This window comes from Haliotis rubra, unplaced genomic scaffold, assembly GCF_003918875.1.
Source record: "Haliotis rubra isolate DU_JTF1 unplaced genomic scaffold, ASM391887v1 Scf416, whole genome shotgun sequence".
NCBI classification, from domain to species: domain Eukaryota; kingdom Metazoa; phylum Mollusca; class Gastropoda; order Lepetellida; family Haliotidae; genus Haliotis; species Haliotis rubra.
The window spans coordinates 839,358-859,642 of record NW_025767098.1 but is presented as its reverse complement, the minus strand read 5'-3'; the positions used below and the strand labels follow the sequence as shown (position 1 = coordinate 859,642).

The following is a 20,285-nucleotide window of genomic DNA, read 5'->3' as shown; positions in this document are numbered from 1 at the left end:
TTAACTTGTTTTGTAAGGTTCGTCTAATTGATGTTCAATCTATTTACCTAAAGTTAGGCATATTTATTTAAGGAAAGACATGTTTAATCCCAGAAAGAATTATTTAAAGTAAGATCAATTGAAGAAAAGTAAGAACTATTTATCAGCCAAATACACAGGACTTGGTGTGCAAACTTATAACAAGGGTCTCTCCAATTAATTTCAAACAAATCACATTGTCTCCTGACTTGTGTCTTGCAACTATTTAAGCAAGGAGTAACAGCAAGCGAATGGGTCTGTTTCTTTCTTTAACCAGTTAACACTGCAAGTCCTCTTCCTGTCGAAGAGCATGTTACATATATACATAAACCCTGAACACTGATTCCTGTGACCAGGATTTACCAAGTGTGCACTAAACGTCAGAGAAACATCAGACACTGGAGTTGAAAGCAAGGCCCCATGACCACCCTTAATCTCCAACAAAGAGATAATAGACTCCTGTGTGCCATGTTTTGCATTTGTGTAATGACACAGCATGTACAAATGTGATGTATCATGAGCAGAGTGCAGCCCTTTCAGATTGCCTCCACCTGTAAGTGTTTGTAGCTGATCACAGCCAAGTATCACATAGGACTGACTGACTCTACTGCTGTGAACAATCCAACCGGCAGCTACCCTCTCTCATAGCAACTTTGACAAGTACTCCAGCTGAGAGATTGGACATTACATATGGACAGATGCAAATTAGAAGTCACTTGAAACAGTAATTGTAACTGAATACTGTTCGAAAAAGATTCCCTAATTAGTTAAAAAGATACCCAATTTATCGGGATTCAAAAGATTTTGAATAACGAAGAAAACATTTTATTTTCAAGGTGAAGATAGCATGCAATTAAAACTCAATGGGTAACAAAATGGAACCCTGTCTAACTACCTAATGTTGGAAGCTGAAAATCAGGATGCAGATTACAAAAACTGATAATTCTTCTAAAAATCACAGGAATGGGCATTGACAAACCAAGGATAATATTGGGGACATTTGGGATTCAAACCCCAAACCAGTGGATCCTTACACAGCAAAGGCACATAACTCTGGCCACCTACACAAAACTATTTTCCATGTGTTAAAGTGGCTCTTGTTTGTTTATATATCAAGCAGTGAACATAAGAAAGAAATGATGCTGTTCACTGAACATATCTCAACTGTTATGACACTTCAGTTGTGTGATCAATATTACAGCATTGCCAGATCAGTGTTCTCATACACACAGACTTTCAAACACTCAAATCAATGCGTGGGTTTGAGATTATGTGTATTTAACACAGTGATGCTGGACAAGGAATGCTGATATCAGCATCATGATGACTTCCTACTGGTTGCCATCCGGTAGGCAGACAGCTGAAAATGAATAACTGAAGAATTAATTTTATTTTTTTTATTAAAACAAACTTCTTCCTTTGCCTATGTTAAAGCTGTCGTAAAAGTCAGATAAAACTACAGTTTATATTGTAGCATACCTCAGAGTAATTCCTAGTGTTGGTGAGACAGTAACGTGCCACTAAATCCTCCTTCCTGAATACCGTAACTAGAAACATTACAACTACTTCAGTTGGATAGGCCTGGGTTGGCAGCTGTCTCAGTCTTGATGAAGATGCTGTGATTCAGCAGACTCTCCACAGTCACAGCACTGTATTAGCAGAAGAACTGACTGTGTAGACTGATCACATTGTCAGTTTGCAATGGACAGGTATATGATGATCATATGATCATGCTGTAAGTCAGTTCCACAATTCTGACAAAAAGGTAACTGTTTTTCTCTATATGGCTCCTGGTTATCATAAATTCCATATATCCCCATGGCGCTTCCAGTCATATGACCAATATTACAGCATCACCTGGTCAGTGTTATAATACACACAAACACTTATAAACACTAAAACCAATGCGTGGTTATCATAACCATCTGAGTTCCATGTGCCCATATCACTAGAGTCTGCATGTTGACGGTTGATCATCTGAGTTCCATGTCCCAATATTGCTACAGTCTGCATGTTGCAAAGTCAACCATCTGAGTTCCATGTCTCCATATCGCTACAGTCTGCATGTTGCAAGGTCAACCATCTGAGTTCCATGTCTCCATATTGCTACAGTCTGCATCTTGCAAAGTCAACCATCTGAGTTCCATGTCTCCATATTGCTACAGTCTGCATCTTGCAAAGTCAACCATCTGAGTTCCATGTCTCCATATTGCTACAGTCTGCATGTTGATGGTCGACCATCTGAGTTCCTTATATATATCCACATTAACATGTCACACTTTCAACATGACAATCACATCAATATATCACACATTCCAGAGTATCTACTGTATTCATATCAATATATCACACATTCCAGAGTACCTACTGTATTCCACCCAATAACCACACCCATCACTGTCAATACCTACTGTATTCCACCCAATAACCACACCCATCACTGTCAATACCTACTGTATTCCATCCAATAACCATATCCATCACTGTCAATACCTACTGTATTCCATCCAATAACCACACCCATCACTGTCAATACCTACTGTATTCCACCCAATAACCACACCTCATCACTGTCAATACCTACTGTATTCCACCCAATAACCACACCTATCACTGTCAATACCTACTGTATTCCACCCAATAACCACACCACCCAGTAACCATCATCACTGTCAATACCTACTGTATTCCATCCAATAACAACACCTATCACTGTCAATACCTACTGTATTCCACCCAGTAACCACCTACACCATCACTGTCAATACCTCACTGTATTCCACCCAATAACCACCCATCACTGTCAATACCTATCACCACACCTATCACTGTCAATACCTACTGTATTCCACCCCAATAACAACACCTATCACTGTCAATACCTACTGTATTCCACCCAATAACCACACCTATCACTGTCAATACCTACTGTATTCCACCCAATAACCACACCTATCACTGTCAATACCTACTGTATTCCACCCAATAACCACACCCATCACTGTCAATACCTACTGTATTCCACCCAATAACCACACCCATCACTGTCAATACCTACTGTATTCCACCCAATAACCACACCTATCACTGTCAATACCTACTGTATTCCACCCAATAACCACACCCATCACTGTCAATACCTACTGTATTCCACCCAGTAACCACATCCATCACTGTCATACACTGTATTCCAATACCTCACTGTCAATACCTACTGTATTCCATCCAATAACCACATCCATCACTGTCAATACCTACTGTATTCCACCCAATAACCACACCCATCACTGTCAATAACCACACTCATCACTGTCAATACCTCCTGTATTCCACTCAATAACCACACCTATCACTGTCAATACCTACTGTATTCCACCCAGTAACCACACCTATCACTGTCAATACCTACTGTATTCCACCCAGTAACCCCGTCCATCACTGTCAATACCTACTGTATTCCACCCAGTAACCACACCCATCACTGTCAATACCTACTGTATTCCATCCAATAACCACACCCATCACTGTCAATACCTACTGTATTCCAATAACCACACCCACTGTCATTCCTGTATTCCACCCAGTAACTACACCTATCACTGTCAATACCTACTGTATTCCACCCAGTAACCACATCCATCACTGTCAATACCTACTGTATTCCACCCAATAACCACACCCATCACTGTCAATACCTACTGTATTCCACCCAATAACCACATCCATCACTGTCAATACCTACTGTATTCCACCCAGTAACCACACCCATCACTGTCAATACCTACTGTATTCCACCCAATAACCACACCCATCACTGTCAATACCTATTGTATTCCAACCAGTAACCACACCCATCACTGTCAATACCTACTGTATTCCACCCAATAACCACACCCATCACTGTCAATACCTATTGTATTCCATCCAATAACCACACCCATCACTGTCAATACCTACTGTATTCCACCCAATAACCACATCCATCACTGTCAATACCTACTGTATTCCACCCCAAAACCACACCTATCACTGTCCATACCATCACATTCCCCTGGGACAAACCGTGTCTGTCCACTCACTCATAAATAGACCCATTTATATTTTAAGTATGTCTAATTATAGCAGATAATCTGTATTGCAGGATGCCTGTCACAGTCGGTGCTGATAACAGCTGCTGATTTACAGGCCAAACTGTGAAAATAATGGTCGGATGTGCATGTTGATAGATCTTATCAGCAACTCAGGCACAGTCTGTAAATCAACAACATAATGTTTCTTAATTTCACTTCCAGTTAAAACATCACAGGAACGAAAAGTGACTTGGACAAAAGTAACACCTATGATTAAGACACACCTGTAATCAAGTCACTCTTCTCATCAAGTGGCACAAATAATCAAGTCACACTAAGTCACATCTATGATCAAGTCACACCTGTGATTAAATTACATCTAGGAGCAAGTCACACCTGTGATTAAATTACATCAATGATCATGTCACACCTGTGATTAAATTGCATCTATGATCAAGTCACACCTGTGATTAAATTACATCTAGGAGCAAGAAGAACCTGTGATTAAATTACATCAATGATCAAGTCACACCTGTGATTAAATTACATCTAGGAGCAAGAAGAACCTGTGATTAAATTACATCAATGATCAAGTCACACCTGTGATTAAATTACACTTACGATCAAGTCAACTCAAATCATACCTATGTTCAAGTCACACCCATAATAAAGACGAATCAAGTCACACCTGTGATTAAGTTACACTTATGATCAAGTCACACCTGTGACTAAGCTTCATCTAGGATCAAGTCACACCTGTGATTAAATTACATCTATGAGCAAGTCACACCTGTGATTAAATTACATCTATGATCAAGTCACACCTGTGATTAAATTACATCTATGATCAAGTCACATCAAATCATACCTATGTTTAAGTCACACCTACAGTAAAGATGAATCAAGTCAAATCTGTGATTAAGTTACACTTATGATCAAGTCACACCTGTGATTAAATTACATCTATGATCAAGTCACACCTGTGATTAAATTACATCTATGATCAAGTCACATCAAATCATACCTATGTTTAAGTCACACCTATAGTAAAGACGAATCAAGTCAAATCTGTGATTAAGTTACACTTATGATCAAGTCACACCTGTGATTAAATTACATCAATGATCAAGTCACACCTGTGATATTGTTACACTTTCCATCAAGTCAAACCTGTGACTAAGTGACAACAAGAAATCTGATCAAATCATACCTATGGTCAAGTCACACCAAGTCACACCTGTGGGTGAAGTCTGCATGTACTCCACACACAGTTCACATGCACTAAGCCTGACAGTTAGCTGCAATGAGACTCCGGCTACATGAAGCATGAGCTGCACACAAATGTGTCTGTCTCAATCATACCCAAACAATCTGACAACATGCCAAATATGTCACTGCTTCAAAGTCAACAAGCCCCACAGCAATCTGTGAGCGTCTACCATATCCTACCGTCTACCATATCCCACCGTCAGTCAAACCCAGCACAGAAACCCACTCAAGTCAAAGAATGTCACCTACCAGGCCTTCCACAACTAAATCCACAAGAGTAAAATCCCAGGTACAATCCACAGACACAGTATAACTCCACTTAATACGCTGCGTAATGACGGTTGGTGAAATAGACCCTTCTGCACAATCAGCTGATTATGAGAACCTTTGAGCAAGGCTAACGGCCATGCACTGACAGCATGCTAGAGATGTGTGGCTTGCTTGGACGACTGGTGCTCAGTCGAGACCTTGGCAAACACATCTACGCTTGTCAATTGCTCAACATAGTCGTGCTATAACAGAGCTGTTATCACTGTGAGAGAGTAACTGTTGTTCCATACGTAAACCGGACATTATGTGAAGATGATGATGATGATGATGATGATGTTACAGCCTCCAGTAGCAGTGGACTGAATCAGGAAGATGTCACCGTGTGGGGGATGTGATACCATACATCCACGCTGACATTCAGGTCCAGCCACTTCAACTGCGTCTGTATTGGTCTTGTTCGTGTCTAGTTCATACACAAATATTTTTTGGTACATTATTTTACTTTCATAAATGTTGGTCTTTTTAGCATTTCACCTTGGGACCATTTATTGAGTCAAAAATATAAGCATTGGTTGTAAGAAATTTATAGTTATCACGACAGAATCCAACATGTCACACACATCAAGAACTGCCACACACAAGTAAACATAAGGGTGCTGCCTGTAATCTGTGGTCACTATTACACCAGAATCCAACATGTCACACACAAGTCAAAACATCAAGAACTGCACTACACAGAATCCAACATGTCACACACATCAAGTACACAAGTAAACATAAGGGTGCTGCCTGTAATCTGTGGTCACTATTACACCAGAATCCAACATGTCACACACATCAAGAACTGCCACACACAAGTAAACATAAGGGTGCTGCCTGTAATCTGTGGTCACTATTACACCAGAATCCAACATGTCACACACATCAAGAACTGCCACACACAAGTAAACATAAGGGTGCTGCCTGTAATCTGTGGTCACTATTACACCAGAATCCAACATGTCACACACATCAAGAACTGCCACACACAAGTAAACATAAGGGTGCTGCCTGTAATCTGTGGTCACTATTACACCAGAATCCAACATGTCACACACATCAAGAACTGCCACACACAAGTAAACATAAGGGTGCTGCCTGTAATCTGTGGTCACTATTACACCAGAATCCAACATGTCACACACATCAAGAACTGCCACACACAAGTAAACATAAGGGTGCTGCCTGTAATCTGTAGTCACTATTACACCAGAATCCAACATGTCACACACATCAAGAACTGCCACACACAAGTAAACGTAACAGTGCTGCCTGTAATCTGTGGTCACTATCACACCATGTACTGGAGAACAAGGCTAACTTAAAAACAAACCTACCATAAATATTGATTGTTAACTAAATGTCACTAATTTACAACCTGGCAAAGGTCTGCTGATCTTTAAACAATGACATTAAACAGTATAAATAAAATTATGTTTTCTTCTCCATTTGATGCTGTGTAGCTATGTACAGTGAGCATGTAGTATGTTTGAGAATATATGTGCCAATTAATTGCTGACCTGAAACATTCATCGAAAAGAGTCATATACTTGTATCACCTACCAAACATTTGTATCATATACTGGTATCACTTCATATACAGCACATATACTTGTATCACCTACCAAACATTTGTATCATATACTGGTATCACTTCATATACAGCACATATACTTGTATCACTTCATATACAGCACATATACTTGTATCACTTCATATACAGCACATATACTTGTATCACTTCATATACAGCACACATACTTGTATCACCTACCAAACATTTGTATCATATACTGGTTTCACTTCATATACAGCACATATACTTGTATCACTTCATATACAGCACATATACTTGTATCACTTCATATACAGCACACATACTTGTATCACTTCACATACAGTACATATACTTGTATCACTTCATATACAGCACATATACTTGTATCACTTCATATACAGCACATATACTTGTATCACCTACCAAACATTTGTATCACATACTGGTTTCACTTCATATACAGCACATATACTTGTATCACTTCATATACAGCACACATACTTGTATCACCTACCAAACATTTGTATCATATACTGGTTTCACTTCATATACAGCACATATACTTGTATCACCTACCAAACATTTGTATCATATACTGGTATCACTTCATATACAGCACATATACTTGTATCACTTCATATACAGCACATATACTTGTATCACTTCATATACAGCACATATACTTGTATCACCTACCAAACATTTGTATCATATACTGGTATCACTTCATATACAGCACATATACTTGTATCACCTTGTATCATATACTGGTATCACTTCATATACAGCACATATACTTGTATCACCTAACAAAGATATATAGATAGATAGATAGATATGAGTCATTCTCAAAATTCATGCATATTTATGTTATATGTTTGTACCTAACAAACTTAAGTAAAAATCAACACGTCTTTTTTATAGTAACTGATATATCTCAGTTTATTCTACACTTTACAGCAACAACATTTGGAGATTATTTTTTTATATATATAGGTATTTTAAACCCCCACAACCACCCAATTTTACTCAATTTTCATGTGTCGAGTGGCTGATGTGCAATTTGATTTTTTTGTCTTTATCATGTTTTTCAAAAGAAGTGTTTTAACATATCATAATTAATGATGTTACAGCTACATGCTTGGCGTGGTTTGACCTTTTTTGTATGGAAAAACATTTTGCTAAAAAAGGTCAAACTTTGTCACAAGGTTTGATGTCACTACTGTAACATAAAAAAGGTTTTTGCAATAATGATTACTCCCTGGACTGTCTGCTATTTCTACTTCCTAGTGACACATTTTCATGAAATTTAAAAAAAAAGGGTAAAATATGATAAATGAAATGTCGTTAAGCTTGCATAATTTATGTTTTGTATATTTAGAATACTACAAACGTATTGAACAATATTTCAAGGTATAACAAAATTTACCTTCTCAAAATTTGTGCATATTTCACATGATAATATCTCCTCACAAACGTTTCCAAGAAAAGAAAAATCCAAGAAATATCATGTTTAGCCTGCAACTGAGGCTCAATCCTTCAACACATCCAACTTTCTCAACAATGTCAAACATTTTCCGGAAGTAATACCTGTCTTAAAACTAACAATTTTTACACAAAATGAAACATTTATGGTGCAACAACAGTTTCAAAATTCTCAGCTTTCCAATTTCTGTATCTTAGGCATGTTCAAGCCCTGGTTGAAAACTCTTAGAAATGCTTAGACACATGGAAACTTTCACCATGCATGTCACAAAAAGTACCATACAATAACACTCTCCATAGATGTGTAATATTGTGGCTGAACACTCTCAGCGGGAGGTATATAAGGGGAGCTAACTCTTGCCTCCCATCTCGCATTACATCTCGAGTTACAAGGACGGAGGTGTTGTGTTGGGATCATTTTGACCCTGGATACTCAGTCTAAGCCAATCTTGGAAACTTCACCATTATAGCAGTCCTGGGAATATTATTGTCTCTGTCTTTATGAAGAATGATGATCATTTTATGGATATACAACTTCCTTATTCTGTGAAAGGCGACATTTGACATAGATTCTAATGCCATTGTTGTTGCTTGACGACATTAGAACTGATGGCAAACATCGCCTTTCACGGAATAAAGAAGTTGTATATCCATAAAATGATCATCAGTCCTCAACACCTCAACTTCTACAATGCCCATAAAAGAAGTCTGTCTTTATTGTTAAAATCAATGCCTTTGTATTATAATGCCTGTCACTGTGTACTGGCACTGTATTTTATACTGCTACTCAAATACCTTTGCAGCAACTTGAAATGATTTGTAAACTTGGTTAGTCTTAGGATACAGTCTTTACTTGCAACCACTCTCTTGATTGGTGTATACAATCATCTGGAACTGAACCTAATACAACCATCATTGTCAGGAACTGAACCTACTACAACCATCATTGTCAGGAACTGAACCTACTACAACCATCATTGTCAGGAACTGAACCTACTACAACCATCATCATCATTGTCAGGAACTGAACCTTCTACAACCATCATCATCAGGAACTGAGCCTACTACAACCATCATTGTCAGGAACTGAACCTACTACAACCATCATCATCAGGAACTGAACCTACTACAACCATCATCATCAGGAACTGAACCTACTACAACTATCATCATCAGGAAATGAACCTACTACAACCATCATTGTCAGGAACTGAACCTACTACAACCATCATCATCATTGTCAGGAACTGAACATACTACAACCATCATCATCATTGTCTGGAACTGAACCTACTAAAACCATCATCGTCAGGAACTGAACCTACTACAACCATCATCATCAGGAACTGAACCTGCTACAACCATCATCATCAGGAACTGAACCTGCTACAACCATCATCGTCAGGAACTGAACCTACTACAACCATCATTGTCAGGAACTGAACCTACTACAACCATCATCATCAGGAACTGAACCTACTACAACCATCATCATCAGGAACTGAACCTACTACAACCATCATTGTCAGGAACTGAACCTACTACAACCATCATTGTCAGGAACTGAACCTACTACAACCATCATCATCAGGAACTGAACCTACTACAACCATCATCATCAGGAACTGAACATACTACAACCATAATCATCAGGAACTGAACCTGTTACAACCATCATCGTCAGGAACTGAACCTGCTACAACCATCATTGTCAGGAACTGAACCTACTACAACCATCATTGTCAGGAACTGAACCTACTACAACCATCATCATCAGGAACTGAACCTACTACAACCATCATCATCATTGTCAGGAACTGAACCTTCTACAACCATCATCATCAGGAACTGAACCTACTACAACCATCATTGTCTGGAACTGAACCTACTACAACCATCATTGTCAGGAACTGAACCTACTACAACCATCATTGTCAGGAACTGAACCTACTACAACCATCATTATCATTGTCAGGAACTGAACCTACTACAACCATCATTGTCAGGAACTGAACATACTACAACCATCATCATCATTCTCAGGAACTGAACCTACTACAACCATCATCATCAGGAACTGAACCTACTACAACCATCATTGTCAGGAACTGAACCTACTACAACCATCATTATCATTGTCAGGAACTGAACCTTCTACAACCATCATCATCAGGAACTGAACCTACTACAACCATCATTGTCTGGAACTGAAACTACTACAACCATCATTGTCAGGAACTGAACATACTACAACCATCATTGTCAGGAACTGAACCTACTACAACCATCATTGTCTGGAACTGAAACTACTACAACCATCATTGTCAGGAACTGAACATACTACGACCATCATTGTCAGGAACTGAACCTACTACAACCATCATCATCATTGTCCAGGAACTGAACCTACTACAACCATCATTGTCTGGAACTGAACCTACTACACCCATCATTGTCTGGAACTGAACCTACTACAACCATCATTGTCAGGAACTGAACCTACTACAACCATCATTGTCAGGAACTGAACCTACTACAACCATCATTGTCAGGAACTGAACCTACTACAACCATCATCATCAGAACTGAACCTACTACAATCATTCCATCACTACAACCATCATTGTCAGGAACTGAACCTACTGAACCTACTACAACCATCATCATCGTCAGGAACTGAACCTTCTACAACCATCATTGTCAGGAACTGAACCTACTACAACCATCATTGTCAGGAACTGAACCTACTACAACCATCATCATCATCATCAGGAACTGAACCTACTACAACCATAATCATCAGGAACTGAACCTGTTACAACCATCATTGTCAGGAACTGAACCTTCTACAACCATCATCATCAGGAACTGAACCTACTACAACCATCATTGTCAGGAACTGAACCTACTACAACCATCATCATCAGGAACTGAACCTACTACAACCATCATCATCAGGAACTGAACCTACTACAACCATCATCATCATTGTCTGAACCTACTACAACCATCATCGTCAGGAACTGAACCTACTACAACCATCATCATCAGGAACTGAACCTACTACAACCATCATCATCAGGAACTGAACCTACTACAACAATCATCATCAGGAACTGAACCTGCTACAACCATCATTGTCAGGAACTGAACCTACTACAACCATCATCATCAGGAACTGAACCTACTACAACCATCATCATCAGGAACTGAACCTACTACAACCATCATCATCAGGAACTGAACCTGCTACAACCATCATCATCAGGAACTGAACCTACTACAACCATCATCATCAGGAACTGAACCTACTACAACCATCATCATCAGGAACTGAACCTACTACAACCATCATTGTCAGGAACCGAACCTACTACAACCATCATCATCAGGAACTGAACCTGCTACAACCATCATCATCAGGAACTGAACCTACTACAACCATCATCATCAGGAACTGAACCTGCTACAACCATCATCATCAGGAACTGAACCTACTACAACCATCATTGTCAGGAACTGAACCTACTACGACCATCATCATCAGGAACTGAACCTACTACAACCATCATCATCAGGAACTGAACCTACTACAACCATCATTGTCAGGAACTGAACCTACTACAACCATCATTGTCAGGAACTGAACCTACTACAACCATCATTGTCAGGAACTGAACCTGTTACAACCATCATTGTCATTGTCAGGAACTGAACCTACTACAACCATCATTATCATTGTCAGGAACTGAACCTACTACAACCATCATCATCAGGAACTGAACCTACTACAACCATCATTGTCATTGTCAGGAACTGAACCTACTACAACCATCATTGTCAGGAACTGAACCTACTACAACCATCATTATCATTGTCAGGAACTGAACATACTACAACCATCATCGTCAGGAACTGAACATACTACAACCATCATCCTCATTCTCAGGAACTGAACCTACTACAACCATCATCATCAGGACCTGAACCTACTACAACCATCATTGTCAGGAACTGAACCTACTACAACCATCATTGTCAGGAACTGAACCTACTACAACCATCATCGTCAGGAACTGAACCTACTACAACCATCATTGTCAGGAACTGAACCTACTACAACCATCATCATCATTGTCAGGAACTGAACCTTCTACAACCATCATCATCAGGAACTGAACCTACTACAACCATCATTGTCAGGAACTGAACCTACTACAACCATCATCATCAGGAACTGAACCTACTACAACCATCATCATCAGGAAATGAACCTACTACAACCATCATCATCATTGTCAGGAACTGAACATACTACAACCATCATCATCATTGTCTGGAACTGAACCTACTAAAACCATCATCTCCAGGAACTGAACCTACTACAACCGTCATCATCAGGAACTGAACCTACTACAACCATCATCATCAGGAACTGAACCTTCTACAACAATCATCATCAGGAACTGAACCTGCTACAACCATCATCATCAGGAACTGAACCTGCTACATCATCATCATCAGGAACTGAACCTACTACAACCATCATCATCAGGAACTGAACCTACTACAACCATCATCATCAGGAACTGAACCTGCTACAACCATCATCATCAGGAACTGAACCTACTACAACCATCATTGTCAGGAACTGAACCTACTACGACCATCATCATCAGGAACTGAACCTACTACAACCATCATCATCAGGAACTGAACCTACTACAACCATCATTGTCAGGAACTGAACCTACTACAACCATCATTGTCAGGAACTGAACCTACTACAACCATCATTGTCAGGAACTGAACCTGTTACAACCATCATTGTCATTGTCAGGAACTGAACCTACTACAACCATCATTATCATTGTCAGGAACTGAACCTATACAACCATCATCATCAGGAACTGAACCTACTACAACCATCATCATCAGGAACTGAACCTACTACAACCATCATCATCAGGAACTGAACCTACTACAACCATCATTGTCATTGTCAGGAACTGAACCTACTACAACCATCATTGTCAGGAACTGAACCTACTACAACCATCATTATCATTGTCAGGAACTGAACATACTACAACCATCATCGATCAGGAACTGAACATACTACAACCATCATCCTCATTCTCAGGAACTGAACCTACTACAACCATCATCATCAGGACCTGAACCTACTACAACCATCATTGTCAGGAACTGAACCTACTACAACCATCATTGTCAGGAACTGAACCTACTACAACCATCATCGTCAGGAACTGAACCTACTACAACCATCATTGTCAGGAACTGAACCTACTACAACCATCATCATCATTGTCAGGAACTGAACCTTCTACAACCATCATCATCAGGAACTGAACCTACTACAACCATCATTGTCAGGAACTGAACCTACTACAACCATCATCATCAGGAACTGAACCTACTACAACCATCATCATCAGGAAATGAACCTACTACAACCATCATCATCAGGAAATGAACCTACTACAACCATCATCATCATTGTCAGGAACTGAACATACTACAACCATCATCATCATTGTCTGGAACTGAACCTACTAAAACCATCATCTCCAGGAACTGAACCTACTACAACCGTCATCATCAGGAACTGAACCTACTACAACCATCATCATCAGGAACTGAACCTTCTACAACAATCATCATCAGGAACTGAACCTGCTACAACCATCATCATCAGGAACTGAACCTGCTACAACCATCATCGTCAGGAACTGAACCTACTACAACCATCATCATCAGGAACTGAACCTACTACAACCATCATCATCAGGAACTGAACCTGCTACAACCATCATCATCAGGAACTGAACCTACTACAACCATCATTGTCAGGAACTGAACCTACTACAACCATCATCATCAGGAACTGAACCTACTACAACCATCATCATCAGGAACTGAACCTACTACAACCATCATTGTCAGGAACTGAACCTACTACAACCATCATTGTCAGGAACTGAACCTACTACAACCATCATTGTCAGGAACTGAACCTGTTACAACCATCATTGTCATTGTCAGGAACTGAACCTACTACAACCATCATTATCATTGTCAGGAACTGAACCTACTACAACCATCATCATCAGGAACTGAACCTACTACAACCATCATCATCAGGAACTGAACCTACTACAACCATCATCATCAGGAACTGAACCTACTACAACCATCATTGTCATTGTCAGGAACTGAACCTACTACAACCATCATTGTCAGGAACTGAACCTACTACAACCATCATTATCATTGTCAGGAACTGAACATACTACAACCATCATCGTCAGGAACTGAACATACTACAACCATCATCCTCATTCTCAGGAACTGAACCTACTACAACCATCATCATCAGGACCTGAACCTACTACAACCATCATTGTCAGGAACTGAACCTACTACAACAGTGTTCCCGGTGGTTTTGAAAATTACCGGCGGCTTATGCCGACGGGGTCTGAAAATTCCGGCTGAACTAGTTTTTATCCGGAGAGACAAATTAATCAGTAATCGCAACGATATACTGTACGTAAATGTGTTGAAAAGTCTGCCGTACGAGTTGCTTGTTTTTCGAGAATGCTCATTAGACCTGACAAAAGTATTCGCCATTTGGCATATATAGCCGTTCGTCTCGTATTTTGTCACAATCAGGAAATGAAAGCGGTCCAACTAAATTCGATAAATGTGTTCAGAATGTCATTCGCTATCTAAATGACTGTGAAATGTGCAAATAATTAGTGTTTATATACCTGTGGTGAATTTCAACCTGCATTTCACGAGTTGAAAACAACGATTCTCGGACACATGCTTCGCAGCGGTCCACAATAACATTGTCAAAGAGCAAAGTAACCATGTTTCGAGGAATTCATTAAATAAATTGAATAAACTAATGAATAAAATCAACAACATTCATAAAAGTTGTACATATAAAATTACTATTTTCCATGTTTTTGTGCGATCATGTAATGTAAGTCAAGTCACTGACAACTGACATCTCGCTCTCAACCACCTCAATCTTCAATACCGACACGATGTTTAATGCTAAAATATATACATGAAGCATATTTGTCACAGGTCATAACCTAGCACGATACGTCCAAAAGTTCCATAATTTACGATAGGTAGAGATTTCTTCCTTAATATGTTCAGAATAGCATTATTTTACCCAAAACTTCTGTCTAAATCTAAAAGTTTTGGTTTACTTAGGACGGAATCCATTGCCGTAATATGATTGGCTGCTTTAGGTCACGTGTCAGATTTTGACCAATTACGACCCTTATAGCAGACTGTATGCTTAAAAGCGCCATTAGAAACCAATCTTTATCCAATAAAATCGCTTCTTACAACTGTGAAAAAACTATATAGTCCATATTTAGATGTGGGATTGCCACCCTAGTTTTCAATATACGTTTGCATAATGATCTGAAGAGAACAAAGAATAAACAAAGATGTTATCTGCAAGTTTATTAAATCTGCCGATAAATGGCAACTTTAAGCAATACAAAATTTACCGGCGGCAGCTACCGACGGCAGTTGAAAATACCGGATCTTCACAATTTTTATCGGTAAAAATCCGGTAATTACCGGAGAACGGGAACACTGTACAACCATCATTGTCAGGAACTGAACCTACTACAACCATCATCGTCAGGAACTGAACCTACTACAACCATCATTGTCAGGAACTGAACCTACTACAACCATCATCATCATTGTCAGGAACTGAACCTTCTACAACCATCATCATCAGGAACTGAACCTACTACAACCATCATTGTCAGGAACTGAACCTACTACAACCATCATCATCAGGAACTGAACCTACTACAACCATCATCATCAGGAAATGAACCTACTACAACCATCATCATCAGGAAATGAACCTACTACAACCATCATCATCATTGTCAGGAACTGAACATACTACAACCATCATCATCATTGTCTGGAACTGAACCTACTAAAACCATCATCTCCAGGAACTGAACCTACTACAACCGTCATCATCAGGAACTGAACCTACTACAACCATCATCATCAGGAACTGAACCTTCTACAACAATCATCATCAGGAACTGAACCTGCTACAATCATCATCATCAGGAACTGAACCTGCTACAACAACATCATCGTCAGAACTGAACCTACTACAACCATCATTGTCAGGAACTGAACCTACTACAACCATCATCATCAGGAACTAAACCTACTACAACCATCATCATCAGGAACTGAACCTACTACAACCATCATTGTCAGGAACTGAACCTACTACAACCATCATTGCCAGGAACTGAACCTACTACAACCATCATCATCAGGAACTGAACCTACTACAACCATCATCATCAGGAACTGAACATACTACAACCATAATCATCAGGAACTGAACCTGTTACAACCATCATCGTCAGGAACTGAACCTGCTACAACCATCATTGTCAGGAACTGAACCTACTACAACCATCATTGTCAGGAACTGAACCTACTACAACCATCATCATCAGGAACTGAACCTACTACAACAGTCATCATCATTGTCAGGAACTGAACCTACTACAACCAGGAACTGAACTCAACTGAACCTACTACAACCATCATTGTCAGGAACTGAACCTACTACAACCATCATTGTCAGGAACTGAACCTACTACAACCATCATCATGTCAGGAACTGAACCTACTACAATCCATCATACATCAGGAACTGAACCTACTACAACCATCATCGTCAGGAACTGAACCTACAACCATCATCAGGAACTGAACCTGCTACAACCATCATTGTCAGGAACTGAACCTATCAGGAACTCATTTGTCAGGAACTGAACCTACTACAACCATCATCATCAGGAACTGAACATACTACAACCATCATCATCATTCTCAGGAACTGAACCTACTACAACCATCATCATCAGGAACTGAACCTACTACAACCATCATTGTCAGGAACTGAACCTACTACAACCATCATTGTCTGGAACTGAACCTACTACCAACCCATCATTGTCAGGAACTGAACATACTACAACCACCATCATTGTCATTGTCAGGAACTGAACCTACTACAACCATCATCATCATTGTCAGGAACTGAACCTACTACAACCATCATCATCAGGAACTGAACCTACTACAACCATCATTGTCTGAAACTGAACCTACTACATCCATCATTGTCTGGAACTGAACCTACTACAACCATCATTGTCAGGAACTGAACCTACTACAACCATCATTGTCAGGAACTGAACCTACTACAACCATCATTGTCAGGAACTGAACCTACTACAACCATCATCATCATTGTCAGGAACTGAACCTTCTACAACCATCATCCTCAGGAACTGAACCTACTACAACCATCATTGTTAGGAACTGAACCTACTACAACCATCATCATCAGGAACTGAACCTACTACAACCATCATCATCATTGTCAGGAACTAAACCTACTACAACCATCATCATCAGGAACTGAACCTACTACAACCATCATCCTCATTCTCAGGAACTGAACCTACTACAACCATCATCATCAGGACCTGAACCTACTACGACCATCATTGTCAGGAACTGAACCTACTACACCCATCATTGTCTGGAACTGAACCTACTACAACCATCATTGTCAGGAACTGAACATACTACGACCATCATTGTCAGGAACTGAACCTACTACAACCATCATCATCATTGTCAGGAACTGAACCTACTACAACCATCATCATCAGGAACTGAACCTACTACAACCATCATTGTCTGGAACTGAACCTACTACACCCATCATTGTCTGGAACTGAACCTACTACAACCATCATTGTCAGGAACTGAACCTACTACAACCATCATTGTCAGGAACTGAACCTACTACAACCATCATTGTCAGGAACTGAACCTACTACAACCATCATCATCATTGTCAGGAACTGAACCTACTACAACCATCATCCTCAGGAACTGAACCTACTACAACCATCATTGTCAGGAACTGAACCTACTACCACCATCATTATCATTGTCAGGAACTGAACCTACAACAACCATCATTGTCAGGAACTGAACCTACTACAACCATCATCATCATTGTCAGGAACTGAACCTTCTACAACCATCATCATCAGGAACTGAACCTACTACAACCATCATTGTCAGGAACTGAACCTACTACAACCATCATCATCAGGAACTGAACCTACTACAACCATCATCATCAGGAAATGAACCTACTACAACCATCATCATCAGGAAATGAACCTACTACAACCATCATCATCATTGTCAGGAACTGAACCTACTACAACCATCATCATCATTGTCTGGAACTGAACCTACTACAACCATCATCATCAGGAACTGAACCTACTACAACCGTCGTCATCAGGAACTGAACCTACTACAACCATCATCATCAGGAACTGAACCTACTACAACCATCACCATCAGGAACTGAACCTACTACAACCATCATTGTCAGGAACTGAACCTACTACAACCATCATTGTCAGGAACTGAACCTACTACAACCATCATCATCAGGAACTGAACCTACTACAACCATCATCATCAGGAACTGAACATACTACAACCATAATCATCAGGAACTGAACCTGTTACAACCATCATCGTCAGGAACTGAACCTGCTACAACCATCATTGTCAGGAACTAAACCTACTACAACCATCATCATCAGGAACTGAACATACTACAACCATCATTGTCAGGAACTGAACCTACTACACCCATCATTGTCTGGAACTGAACCTACTACAACCATCATTGTCAGGAACTGAACATACTACGACCATCATTGTCAGGAACTGAACCTACTACAACCATCATCATCATTGTCAGGAACTGAACCTACTACAACCATCATCATCAGGAAATGAACCTACTACAACCATCATTGTCTGGAACTGAACCTACTACACCCATCATTGTCTGGAACTGAACCTACTAAAACCATCATTGTCAGGAACTGAACCTACTACAACCATCATTGTCAGGAACTGAACCTACTACAACCATCATTGTCAGGAACTGAACCTACTACAACCATCATCATCAGGAACTGAACCTACTACAACCATCATTCTCAGGAACTGAACCTACTACAACCATCATTGTCAGGAACTGAACCTACTACAACCATCATCATCAGGAACTGAACCTACTACAACCATCATCATCATTGTCAGGAACTAAACCTACTACAACCATCATCATCATTCTCAGGAACTGAACCTACTACAACCATCATCATCTTCAGGAACTGAACCTACTACAACCATCATTGTCTGGAACTGAACCTACTACACCCATCATTGTCTGGAACTGAACCTACTACAACCATCATTGTCAGGAACTGAACCTACTACAACCATCATCATCAGGAACTGAACATACTACAACCATCATTGTCAGGAACTGAACATACTACCACCATCATTGTCAGGAACTGAACCTACTACAACCATCATCATCATTGTCAGGAACTGAACCTACTACAACCATCATCATCAGGAAC

At 39.8% G+C, this 20,285-nt stretch overlaps 1 protein-coding gene across 3 annotated transcripts in view; it reads right to left on the bottom strand.

Annotated features, from left to right (window-relative positions):
- Window positions 1-20,285, bottom strand: part of LOC124288365 (nuclear receptor ROR-alpha A-like) — a 145,281-nt gene that overhangs the window by 75,146 nt on the left and 49,850 nt on the right. The window contains exon 1 of one of the 3 annotated variants that reach the window (XM_046724874.1): window positions 5,607-5,765. The exons of the other annotated variants lie outside the window; for them this stretch is intronic. The gene's annotated coding sequence lies outside the window, so the exon portion shown is untranslated. Of the gene's footprint in view, window positions 1-5,606; window positions 5,766-20,285 lie in introns of those variants that run through there. 3 annotated transcript variants of the gene reach the window in all.